The sequence below is a fragment of the Sinocyclocheilus rhinocerous genome, unplaced genomic scaffold (assembly GCF_001515625.1).
Source record: "Sinocyclocheilus rhinocerous isolate Xijiao unplaced genomic scaffold, SAMN03320098_v1.1 scaffold2826, whole genome shotgun sequence".
Taxonomy (NCBI): Eukaryota; Metazoa; Chordata; class Actinopteri; order Cypriniformes; family Cyprinidae; genus Sinocyclocheilus; species Sinocyclocheilus rhinocerous.
Window position 1 is genome coordinate 234278 of NW_015652260.1, and position 12972 is coordinate 247249.

Consider the following 12972-nt stretch of genomic DNA (forward strand, 5'->3'; position numbering starts at 1 on the left):
ACTCCTGGAGGACCAGTATAAGGCTTGCCTCTTCCTCTCTGTCCTCTTTGTATTGGTTTTCTTTTCCATCCCATTGGCCCTGGTTGTTGAGTATAGACATTAATGATGGGTAAAGGGATCTGGTGTGCATTTGGATGGGCTGCTGCAGGGGGGCTTGGCTGAATAGGTGGTGGAGGAGCATTTACTGGAGACATCACTGTCATTTGTTCTGATTCGTCGTTCTTTACTGAAGCTTGAATCTTTTTCTTATTCTTTTTTGTCAGTTCTTCAAGTTGTAACTGAGTTAATTTTCTCTGTAGCTCTTTCTCTTGGTTTTTGAGCTTCTGTTAATTTTTTCTGTATTGCTCCACTGCATGAGACACATGGTCACAGAACTCTTTGTGTGTTTTAGAGTTTAAGCCGACCACGTCCTCCAACCTGCTCTTTACAGCTTGTGGCATGGCATCTATCACAGCATTTCTAAACAATGTTGCCATTAATGGGTCTCCTTCTGGATTCCCTTCAGTCTCTTGCTTCCATCTTTTCAGCTGTCTCTGGACATATGTGGTTGGATTTTCTGTTTCCCCAGCTGTTCTCCCTTTAATGATTTAGGGTCCAGTCTGATCAGGTACTCAGCACGCAGTGCCTGCCACACTGCTGGACGGAATGCATCAAAAACCGTTCCATCCATGTAGTGAGAGTCCACAGCTCTGTCCATATTGGATGCTTGAAGAATTTCTTCCATTTTTGCCCCTCCTGTAATCTTTGCCAGTAGTGCTTTAATGTTCCCCACAGCTAAAGGTTTGCCTATAGTTTCTTCTTCAAACACCTTAATCCACTTCCCAGCCCCCTTATTGATGTCTGGGAGGCGAGTGACCAGCCCCTCAAGGTCCTGTGAGGCCCAGGGGACATACTGTCCCTGTGTACCCTTAATTACAATTGGGAGTTGTGCAGCCAGTGGTCTAAGTCCTCCTTTTTCTCTTTCTTGTCCCCATGTTCCTTAATCAAATGATGACTCCTTCCCTTCACTCACTTCCTTTCTGCTGTCTAATAGTTTACTTCTATCTCTCTCCAATTTATCTGCATCTTGAATACATTTTTGTTTCTTTAATTTTTCTTCCTATTTCTGCTTCCATAGCCTCTGCTTGTGCTTCAATCTCCTTATTTTCTCTCCTCATCTGCTCTAACGTTTCCTCATTTCCTGTTTTTCCTTCATAGTTTGCTTTCATTATTTCTAATGTTATGCATGCCTGTTTATAATAATCTAAAGGTAAATATCCCTCACTCTTTTTATTCTGTTGTCTCTTTGGTCTTACATCTGATTCTTTTTGTTTTTCTTCCAGCTCTACTTGTCCTTCCATTTGCATTTCTCCAGACACTTCTACAGTACCCTTAAGTATTGGGAACTGTCCCTCTGGGGGCAGATATGGGGGTGGTTTAGAAAACAACTCTTCTTTTTTCTTTGTCTGCCTCCTTTAATATTTTTCTTGCCTCTTCTCCTTCCTTTTTGAACAAGGCTAGCACTTCTTTCTCTTTTCCCCTTTTTTTCTTCTCTATTTTCTCTCTTTTTACTGTTGTCTTTAGTTTTATAATTTTTTTTTATCAGGGTTGCCATTTCCTCGCACAATGCTACATCAAATGTCCCTTCCTTTGGCCATTTTGTCATCATTTTTTTAGTTCTCTGTTGCCATTTGTTTGAGAGCTTGTCTATCAGTTCTTTACACAATGGATATTTTAATCCTAATATTTGTACTGGAGTGGCTGCCATAATTTTTCATATATTATGACAATCCTATATTTAAAGCTCAGTATATATTTTTATACAATGATTTAACTTACTATATATTCTCCCCAACTTAATTTACTTCTTTTAACCAATTTCTCCTATTTTCTTCTGTATCATGCACTTTTAAGCCTAGTATTTATTATATCACATGCGTGTGTACATTTTCGATATATTATAAAGTGAATTTATACTCTAAATCCTATTTTTGATCACTTAGCATCCAAAAGTGCCAACCAATACTTAAGACCTCTATGTATATATTCTTTGTTTCTGTTTTAAAAATTATTTTTATCAGCAATTTAATTATTTAACATAGGGCATATACCTCTATTATATTCTACTATCTGAACTGCATTAGTCTCCTAAATATTCTCGCTATCTACATCACACAATATATGCATTCAAATATGTACGAAAAATCTACAATGCCAATATCTTGATCCAGTCTTTATTGAAGGAATTTTTCTAAACACATTCACTCCTTCTAGTCCCTTTATTCACAGGGCTCATACATTCATCCTTTGTCCCTTTATTTATAGGGCCCATACATTCATTCATCCCTCTCAGGTGCGGCATTAGCTGCGTCCGACTCTGCCAGGTCACACTTAAGTGACGGTCCATGAGGGGTGCGCAGCTTTTGCCCACCTGATACGGAATTTATTGTCTCATACAACCAAAGTCATTCACACAGACAACACTACACTCTTCCTGAGTGACCTGTCAGTTCTACTCTCTCTTTCACTGATACACTTCCTCAACACAGTAAAAAAGCAGTACCCTGCAGGAATTTTTGCCTATCCGTTCCGACCTCTGTAATTTCCTTACAACTTCTACAGAGCAGTATCCATAGGGCTTTGCGCTCTTCCCTATATTTTATCTGCTTAATGTCTATTGCTGTCCTTCAAGGCCGACTCAGCAATAAACACAGACCATTGCATGCAATTAGTTATTCTGGAATCAAAACCTTTTTTATTTTTATTTTTGTTTTTTAAATTTGGAGGAGCAAATTTCTAAGAGCCCTTACCACCAAGGGTAACTGGCAAACAACACAAACTACTTATATAAGCAAAAACTGCTTACCTTTAGTGGCCACATAATCTGTGCCATTCGCCAAGCCAGCCCAACGTGGTCTTTCTCCCTCTTGTTCCTTTCCAATCCTGTTTGTGACGCCAGTTTGTGGACGCCAAGTCTTGGGGTTTTGATGCCAGAAAAATAGACTTTATTATCAGATATAATGCAGTCGAGTCTCTGCAGAGAATCTCCTGAGTCTGTGTCTGGACACTCTTTTATAAATTTTTTTCCTTTAAGGCGTGTTCCATACATTTCCTACATCCTGTCATTGTTTACCTTTTTTTGGTTATGCCTCCAATCTGTTTCCTGCAAGCAGACAGGAGGCCCCAATTTATGTTGCTTTAAAGGAAGAGGCCCCATCATATATTTTTTTGTCAAAACAGGATGTGCAGCTTTACCATAAACCGTATGTCTGCACATTCCATTCATGCAGGCCTCTACACACATAGGCACATATATGATTATATTAGTTAAATAACTTGATACATAAATGGTTATATTTACAGTGATTATACTTGAACAATTCATATTTTGACCAATAAAAATCTTCCACACTACTGATACAGGAGAGAACCAATCAGCTGTGCCAAGTGATAATGATGTCATTAGGTCAGATTGAGTTAGTCCTATCGGACTGCACCATCTAGAGTTTCATGCCAGAACTCTGTATACATACACATATACATATACATATACATACACATATACATATATATATATATATATATATATATACACACTAGAGCAATGAGCAGTTAAGAGTGTAAGAAAAGGACTAGGCTGAGTGTTAGAAAATTAAAAGTGTAGGTAATAAAAGTTCTATTAGTTGTTTAGGTTGTATGTGATAGTTTACTGACTGAAAAACCATCCGATTGATGGCTGCTCGCCGTTTTGGCGGCCATCAACCAGATTCCTTTATTCAAGACCTTTTACCCATCTACAGTCCATCCGGAAAGTATTCACAGCGCTTCACTTTTTCCACATTCTGTTATGTTAAAGCCTTGTTCCAAAATGGATTAAATTCATTATTTTCCTCAAAATTCTACAAACAATACCCCATAATGACAACGTGAAAGAAGTTTGTTTGAAATCTTTGCAAATGTATTAAAAATAAAATAAACGGGAAAAAAAGTCACATGTACAGAAGAATTCATATGCTTTGCTCAATACTTTGTTGAAGCACCTTTGGCACCAATTACAGCCTCGAGTCTTTTTTGAGTATGAAGCTACAAGCTCGGCACACCTATTTTTGGGCAGTTTCTCCCATTCGTCTTTACAGGACCTCTCAAGCTCCTTCAGGTGTGATGGGGAGCGTCAGTGCACAGCCATTTTCAGATCTCTCCAGAGATGTTCAAACGGGTTCAAGTCTAGGCTCTGGCTGGGCCACTCAAGGACATTCACAGAGTTGTCTCGTAGTCACTCCTTTGTTATTTTGGCTGTGTGCTTAGGGTCGTTGTCCTGTTAGAAGATGAACCTTCTTCCCAGTCTAAGGTTCTGAATGCTTTGGACTCAGTTTTCATTAAGGCTATCTCTATATTTTGCTGTGTTAAGCTTTCCTTCTACTCTGACTAGTCCCTCAGTCCCTGCCACTGAAAAACAGCCCCTCAGCATGAGGCTGCTACCACCACACTTTACTGTTGGGATGCTACTCTGCAGGTGATGAACAGTGCCTGCTTTCCTCCAAACATGATGCTTGGAATTGAGGTTAAATCAGACCAGAGAATTTTGTTTCTCACAATTTGAAGGTTCTTTAGGTGCTTTTTTTTTTTTTTCATGTGTCTTCACTGAGGAGAGGATTGAGTTTGGCCACACTGCCATAAAGCCCAGATCAGCGGAGTGTTGCAGTGATGTTTGTTTTCTGTAGGTTTCTCCTATCTCCACATCTGATCATAAAGTTCAACTACAGTGACCATCAGATTCTTGGTCACCAGTCTAACCAAAGCCCTTCTCCATCGATTGCTCAGTTTGGCCAGGAGGCCAGCTCTAGTAAGAGTTCTGGTTGTTTGAAATGTCTTCCACTAAGAGTAACGGAAACTACATGCTTCTGCGAACCTTCAACGTAGCAGAATTTTTTTCAGAACCTTCCCCAGATCTGTGCCACGATACAATCCTGTCTCTGAGGTCTACAGATAATTCCTTGGACTTCAAGGCTTGGTTTGTGGTCTGACATGCACTGTTAACTGTGAGCCCTTATATAGAGAGGTGTGTGCCTTTCCAAATCATGTCCAATCAACATAATTTACCACAGGTGGACTCCAATCAAGGATGATCAGTGGAAACAGGATGCACCTGAGCTCAGTTTTGAGTTTCATGGCAAAGGCTGTGAATAATTATGTACCTGTGATTTTTTTGTTTTGTTTTTTAATTTTAATAAATTTGTAAAGATTTTAAACAAACTTCTTTCACATTGTCATTATGGGGTATTGATTGTAGAATTTTGAGTAAAATAATGGATTTATTCCATTATGGAATAAGGCTGTAACATAACAAAATGTGGAAAAATTGAAACGCTGTGAATACTTTCCGGATGCACTGTATATATTTTAAATAAATTAATATAGCACATAACTGCTTGTTTGTTTTTAATCAGAGGGTCAAGTCTTTATGGTTGGACCTCAGGTCACCTTAGATAAAATCCCTCGACTTGATACGACAAATTCTTCTGTGGACATCGATCTTATTGGAATTGCCAAGAACAACAATGAAACAAGTATGTGAACTGTTTCATTGTGGTTTTTAAAAAATCATGAAAATTGACAACATGCCATCACCACTAAACCACATATACTTTCTTTTTTTTATTTTTGTTTTTTTAACATAGTATTGCTTTTCTGTTTCTGTCTCACAGGATCAGCTGCTGTGGCTTTCATGAGCTACAACACGATGGAGAATCTACTGAAGCCAGACTTCTTCAACACATCAAAAGACACGGTTAACACCATGATGTCTACTGTGATCTCAGCTACTCTGTGGATTCCTGTGTGTGATTGGATATCTGGTTGCTCTGGTTGTGGTGTGTGTGTCTGTCGGTCTGGCTCCTGAAGGCTACGGCAGCAAAGAGTGAGTTGGGATGTTTAAAAATTGACTAGATGAAATAAAGATTTTAGTTGGACTGTCAGCTCACAGATCTTTTGAAACAATGCTGCTCTCTGATAGATACAATTTTATGTATTTCAAAGTCACTTTTTTAAATGCCTTTTCCAACAGATGCTGGATTAAAATGGATAAAGGTTTTATCTGGAGTTTTCTGGGTCCTGTTTGTGTCATACTAGCAGTAAGTTCTAGTTACAGACATTTTTCACATGGGCTGTTGAAGCGAAAAAAATTAAAGTGAACCTTTCTCCTTATTTCTGCAGATAAACACAATCCTCTTCATCAGAGTCATCATCAGTCTGAGCTCAACTCTCAAAAGTCTAAATGCTGAAGTTTCACAGATGAAGCAAACCAAGTACTAGGCATTATAATGTATTCTACCACTCTTAATAAAGTAACATAAAAAAATGAAGACACTTGAAGACTTTCTTTCTCTGTATCTCTGCAGGATTATGGTGTTTAAAACACTGGCTCAGTGTGTGGTTCTTGGTTGCCCCTGGGTTCTGGGTTTCTTCACTAATGGCAGTAAGGTGCTGGAGATCCTCTTCCTGGTCTTGAACTCCCAGCAGGGAACCTTCATCTTCCTGATCTACTGTGTCTTCAATAATGAGGTCAGGCATCATTTTCATCATTACCTGCCTCTTGTGCTCCTTATAAACTCTGTCTATCTCTGAGATAAACGATAATGCCTCCAAAATTTATTTAAACTTATGCCTCAGACAATGATAACACATCAGTCGAGAGGCATAGTTTGACAGGATTGGGGGAGGTAATTGCAATTATTTACTGTATTGTATTATTGTGACAGTTATGGACCTTTTGTTGTGTTTTAGAGCCCGTCCACACGGAGACGCGTTTATCTGTATACGTAAAAAAATTGTATCGTATCGGCATTTCGTCCAGATGGATCCGGCGTTTTGGGAGCCTGAAACCGCTATTTTTTGAAACCGGGTCCCAGAGTCGATAAATATGAAAACGACACCCTTGCGTTTTTGTGTGTACAGCTACACTTTTGTGTAGTCAGACACCACTACGTCACATAACAGCAACAATAATGGCGGACTACATGCTTGTGTTCGTGCTGCAGAAGCGACTGAGCCTATTAGCTTTACTAAAGCAAAAATGTTTGTATACAGCGCGCAAGGTTTATGCGCATGCTCCAAGTCTTCTCCGTTTTTAGTGTATCTCTGTGGCAGAATTACAGCACCACATACTGGTCTGGCGTCGGTTTCAGTGGTTTCGTGTGTACGCAAATATTTGTTGAGACCACGCTGTTTACATTTTTTTTTTTTTTAGAATGAAGAAAAAAAAGGTTGGATAGGGAAAGCTCTGGCTTCGTGTGGATGTGGCCTTAAGCCTTTTACACACGGCACGATTTTAGCAATCCTATAAGATCATTGCAAATCACACTGTGCGACATGGATCTGATAAACCTGGTTACGACATGTATGCAGACTGTACGATAATGACACCTATTGACACGTAGGCTATGACGCACATTACTATATGTGACCCTGGACCACAAAACCAGTCTTAAGTCGCTGGGGTATATTTGTAGCAATAGCCAAAAATACATTGTATGGGTCAAAATTATTGATTTTTCTTTTATGCCAAAAATCATTAGGACATTAAGTAAAGTTGTGAACTTTATGTTCCATAAAGATATTTTGTAAATTTCCTACTGTAAATATATCAAAACTTAATTTTTGATTAGTAATATGCATGCCTAAGAACTTCATTTGGACTTTAAAGGCGATTTTCTCAATATTTTGATTTTTTGCACCCTCAGATTCCAGATTTTCAAATAGTTGTATCTCGGCCAAATATTGTCCTATCCTAACAAACCATACATCAATGGAAAGCTTATTTATTCAGCTTTCAGATTATGTATCTCAATTTCATTATGACCGGTTTTGTGGTCCAAGGTCACATATAAGACTAAAACATCATCAGCATGCGCTAGTGGTAAACAAAAAGAGCATGATGAATCACAGTTTGAAAGTTGTAGTTTTTATGTGTGCTGAAAAAAAGTGGAAGCGGCGAAAGAGGAAGGGATAAGAGCTTGAGGTGAGCAGTTTTATGTTTCAGTGCTGCGTCATGCTGATTTCATGTCGCATTTTTATTGGCTGCTCAGTAAACGTGAGTCGTAGCAGCAAACACACTGTGCGATGATCATGCTGAATTTCTGACACTGTCAGAAAATGATCATAGGCTATCTTTGGTCGCAAGACCGTGACAACGGTCGTCTTTGGGGTGGGGGGGTTACGTCACATTATGTGGTTACGTGAACTCATCTTATTACATCTCTATATCAACTGCATGCAACAACAAACTAAAACAAAGCATTATAAATAAACAAAACTCACCATAATTATCAATGGGAGCACTGGGCTTGTTTCTCTGCAATGATACAATCCCAACGAGGAGGGATGGGTGACAGTGAGACTCGAAGTGTGTTGCAGATGTCCAGTCTGCTCCGTAACTTTGTTTTAGTGGCTGTGAGCGCAAAAAAACCCACTTCGCAAAGGTATGAATTTGGAAAAGGAAGTAAACATTTCAGAGCCTTTGTTTTACTCCAGAAGCCTGCAAGGGAGGATGTCTGAAACGTACTTTTCAGCCCACCGTCATTTCAATGAGCTGATTCCCTTCATGCACTGGAATGGATGATTCGCGGGGTACATTTGCAAATGGGTCACAGACCCATTCCTTATCAATTCTTGGATAATTTGCATTTGGGAAATAGCGCTCAAACTCGACTGACAGCAAAGTTATGTGATCGCAGATCAGCTGGGAGAGAGAAGGCCAGGTTCATTCTTTCCCAAATGTCTGGACAATGTTGGAAACATGTCAATTGTGCCCTTTGGCACTGACTGTCCCCACAGTTGAAACTTAGCTTTGAATGCAGACACTTTGTCTGCCAATTTTAAAACAGTTGTCATTCTCCCCTGCAGTGACAAATTAAGTTAATTCAGCAGGTTGAACATGTCACGAAGGTACACAAGTTTACCAATCCATTCCTTGTCACTGAAGTGTGCTGCCAGTGGTGACTTTTTTTTTCATCAAAAAAATCTCTGTATTGGCTCTCTTAACTCGTAAACTCTTGCTAAGGATCCCCCCTTGAAAGCCACTTGACGTCAGTGTGTAACAACAGGCGTCTGTGTTCTGCTTCCATTTCTTCGCAAAGCTGTTCGAAAAGATGGGAGTATGCCGGCAAATATATGCCAAAAAGAACCGAGTGCACCAGTTATGTTTACGCGCACGGTAAATTGATGATATGGTGATTTACTCCTCTGCATCAACATTGGATCAGGCTCTGAGTCATCTTCAATCTGATTTTGATGCAGTTCAGCATACACTGAGTGATTTAAAACTTGCGGAGAAATCTAAACTGATGATGTTTACAAAAAGAATGTCTGCACTTTCAAACTCATGCTCAATCACTACTCTTTAAGGTTTGGAGATTGAAGTAGTATCTAAGTATAAATACTTGGGATTTTAAATTGATGATTCGCTTTCTTTTGGGCCTCATATTTAGTACCTTGTGAGAAAATTAAAGTCGAAACTGGGCCTTTTTTTTTTAGAGTCAAGTATTGCCTTTCTTTTGCAGCAAGGAAGAGATTGGTAGCAGCTACATTTTTGTCAGTGTTGGATTATTGTGATATCATATACATGCAGGCACCTAAGCATTGTTTACAGGCGTTGGATTCAGTTTATCATGGAGCATTAAGGTTCATCACAAATTCAAAAGCCCTTACTCATCATTGTTTATTGTACTCTCGGGTTGGATGGCCGGCGTTGTCATCCCGTAGACTTAAGCATTGGTACTTATTTATATATAAAATCATTTTAGATTTACTTCCTTCGTATTTACAGCAGAATATTTTACAAAAAGGTGTAAAGAATTATGGTCTTCGCTCACAAGACTATTATCTTTTAAGCATCCCTAAAGTTCGTACTAATATGGGCAAACGGGCATTTAGTTATGCTGCTCCATTTGATTGGAATCAACTACAAGATAAGTTATGCTTAAAAGAGTTGGTATCACTAAATGATTTTAAATGTATTTTATAGGATCTATTTGTAGCGTCACCTGATTGTAAATGTTTTGAGTGATTTGTGTACAGTATATTTCTGTGTATGTAAACTAATGTATTTTGTTTTATGTGTAACTCAATGTGCTGCCTATCTTGGCCAAGACCCTCTTGTAAATGAGATTTTAAATCTCAAGAGTTTTTAATTTCCTGGTTAAATAAAGGTAAATAAAAAATAAAAAATAAAATAAAATTGCTTCAGCGAGAGGATAACAGATCCACGTGTGGATCTGTTATCCTCTCGCGGAAGCAGTTTACCGTGCGCGTAAACATAACTGGTGCACTCGGTTCTTTTTGGCATAGATTTGCCGGCATACGGGAGTTGAGGGCATTTGCTTTGATGTGGTTAATTATTTAAGAACATAATTTAGCACGGAGTGAAGTTCTGGTGACATTTTACAGCTGCCCAGCATTTCCCGGTTTATGACACAGTGTGTAGACTTGCATCCGGACGCAACTTCTTTGACCCGGGTCGTGAGACCGGACAGCCGTCCGGTCATAGATGCAGCCCCATCTGTGCATATTCCAATGCAAAACGACCAGTTTAGTTTGTCTGAAAAGTAGTCATTCAAAGACTTGAAAAGTTCTGCCCCAGTTGTGTTAGTTGACAGTGAGCGCACACACAATATATCCTCTTGCACATAGTCTTGAAATATCTATCGCACATAAACCAGTAATATTGTGGTGTTTATTTCATTCCAGAATAGATCTGCATTTTTGAGAGAATCAGCTGAATGAACAATTCATGTGACTCAATCATTAAGACTCGCTGCCACCTACTGACGGTTTTAATTACATTCCATGTATAATTTCTTTTTTACTCATTTCACAGTAATGATTTAATGGGTTACTCCACCCCAAAATAAAAACGTTGTCATTAATCACTTACGCCCATGTCGTTCCAAACCCGTAAAAGCTTCGTTCGTCTTCAGAACACAATTTAAGATATTTTGGATGAAAACCGGGAGGCTTGTGACTGTCCCATTGACTGCCAAGTAAATAACACTGTCAAGGTCCAGAAAAGTATGAAAGACATCCGTGTGGTGCGGCTGTCACAGACAAGTAGAACAGTATACGCAGTTTACGTTCAGTGGATACTCTCCAAAATGGCGCTACGGTGACGCGGAGGAGACTAATTGTAGAATAAAGTCGTTATTTTTGTTTTCTTTGCGTACAAAAAGTATTCTCGTCGCTTCATGAAATTTAGATTGAACCACTGATGGCAGATGGTCTATTTTGACGATATCTTTCATACTTTCCTGGGCCTTGACAGTGTAATTTACTTGCCAGTAAATGGGACAGTCACAAGCCTCCCGGTTTTCATCCAAAATATCTTAAATTGTGTTCTGAAGACGAACGAAGCTTTTACGGGTTTGGAACGACATGGGCGTAAGTGATTAATGACAAAATTTTCATTTTGGGGTGGAGTAACCCTTTAAGAATTTGGTAAACTTATGCATTTGTTTATTAAGATTATAAGGTGTATGTGTAACATGTTTTTATACCAGATTCAAGGTAAATATGATAGACAGACAGACAGACAGATATTGTTCTTCAAACACATTGCCTTACCTTCTCTTGGTGTCAGTTTATGAGTTTCAGAGGTTAAATTGATGTCATGAAGTCACTCAGCTCCTCTCGTCTCATTCTTGTCCAGGTCAGGCAGCAGTACAGGAAGTTCTTCAGATGTCTTTGCAGTGGACAAAAACAACACTGAGGACTACAGCATCAGGTTCAGAGAGTCAAACATACTGCTCAAGTGCCAATATTATAAAGGTTATTATATATAACAGAATCAATGATTTAGGATATTACATGTCATAGTTGCTGCTCCTTCTTGCAATTGATAGAAAAACATGTTATTCATTCATTCAGGATTTTCTTGGCGGAGGGTTAAAAACATTTTTACAGATTCCTCAAAATAATCAAACTTAAACATTTTCAAGTAATGGCTGTCTAAATAAATAAATTAATAAAATGTTTCCTCTGCATGGACCTCTTTTACACTATATTACTTTATATATTCATATGCCTCATACAAAATATGTCATATAAATGCAAAATGTATTTTCAAGAGGGAGGGCCACAGGTTTTAAAGGTATTGTGATACATTTAAAACTATAAAAATAACTACATAATCAGATAATGTCTTAAATTCAAAATGAGTCTGTACTGTCATGTTGCTTGAATTTTCTATTAAAGCGTGTGAATGACTAGATTGCATTTTACTTTTGTTCAGGTCACATTCGTTTTTTTCCCTGTATCATTTGAATTTTAGTTACAAAATATCTTAAAATAATAAACAATAATATAATAATTACATTTAAACTTTTTTTTTTCAAATAAAAAAAAAAAACATAAAAACAAAAACACCATAACAGGGGACTCTGAATTGATAAATTGAGAGAAATCCTCTACTTTGAAATATGAAATAATCAAGCCATCCTCCACAGCAGTTCTGTATTTAAGATGCAACATAAACAACTCTTAGAACTGTATGTGCACACTTTCCATTATTTTTTACAACATGAGTCAATAATCAAGGTTTGAAGCATGCATCTGACTTAAAATGTCCATCTTATTGAGAAAGTTAAGCAAATAATGTTGCGATTATCATGATGGGTTGCATTGAGCTGAGACAAAACCTAATGATCAATTATTAGCAGCTGCCAATGTGGGCTAAAACTGACAAACACTGATAGGAAATTAAACGCAAGGCATTGAGCGCGTTTACATGCACGTTCTTAAGCCGATTATGTTTAATAAGCTGAAAACGCACTTGGTCATGTAAACTCGGTAACCCGTTTCCTTTTATCGGAGTAAGGTCATAAACGGCGTAAGCATAAACCGATCGCAACAGGTAGTTTTTTGCCTCTTACTACTCTTCAAAACAGCATGTAAACGCAATAACTGCTTTCTGTCGGCTTATTGAAGTGCGCATGTGTGATACGT

General features: G+C 38.3%; 1 pseudogene; it reads left to right on the forward strand.

Annotated features, from left to right (window-relative positions):
- Positions 1 to 11751, forward strand: part of LOC107714108 (uncharacterized) — a 56378-nt pseudogene extending 44627 nt beyond the window's left edge.
- The last annotated feature ends 1221 nt before the right edge of the window (positions 11752 to 12972 follow it).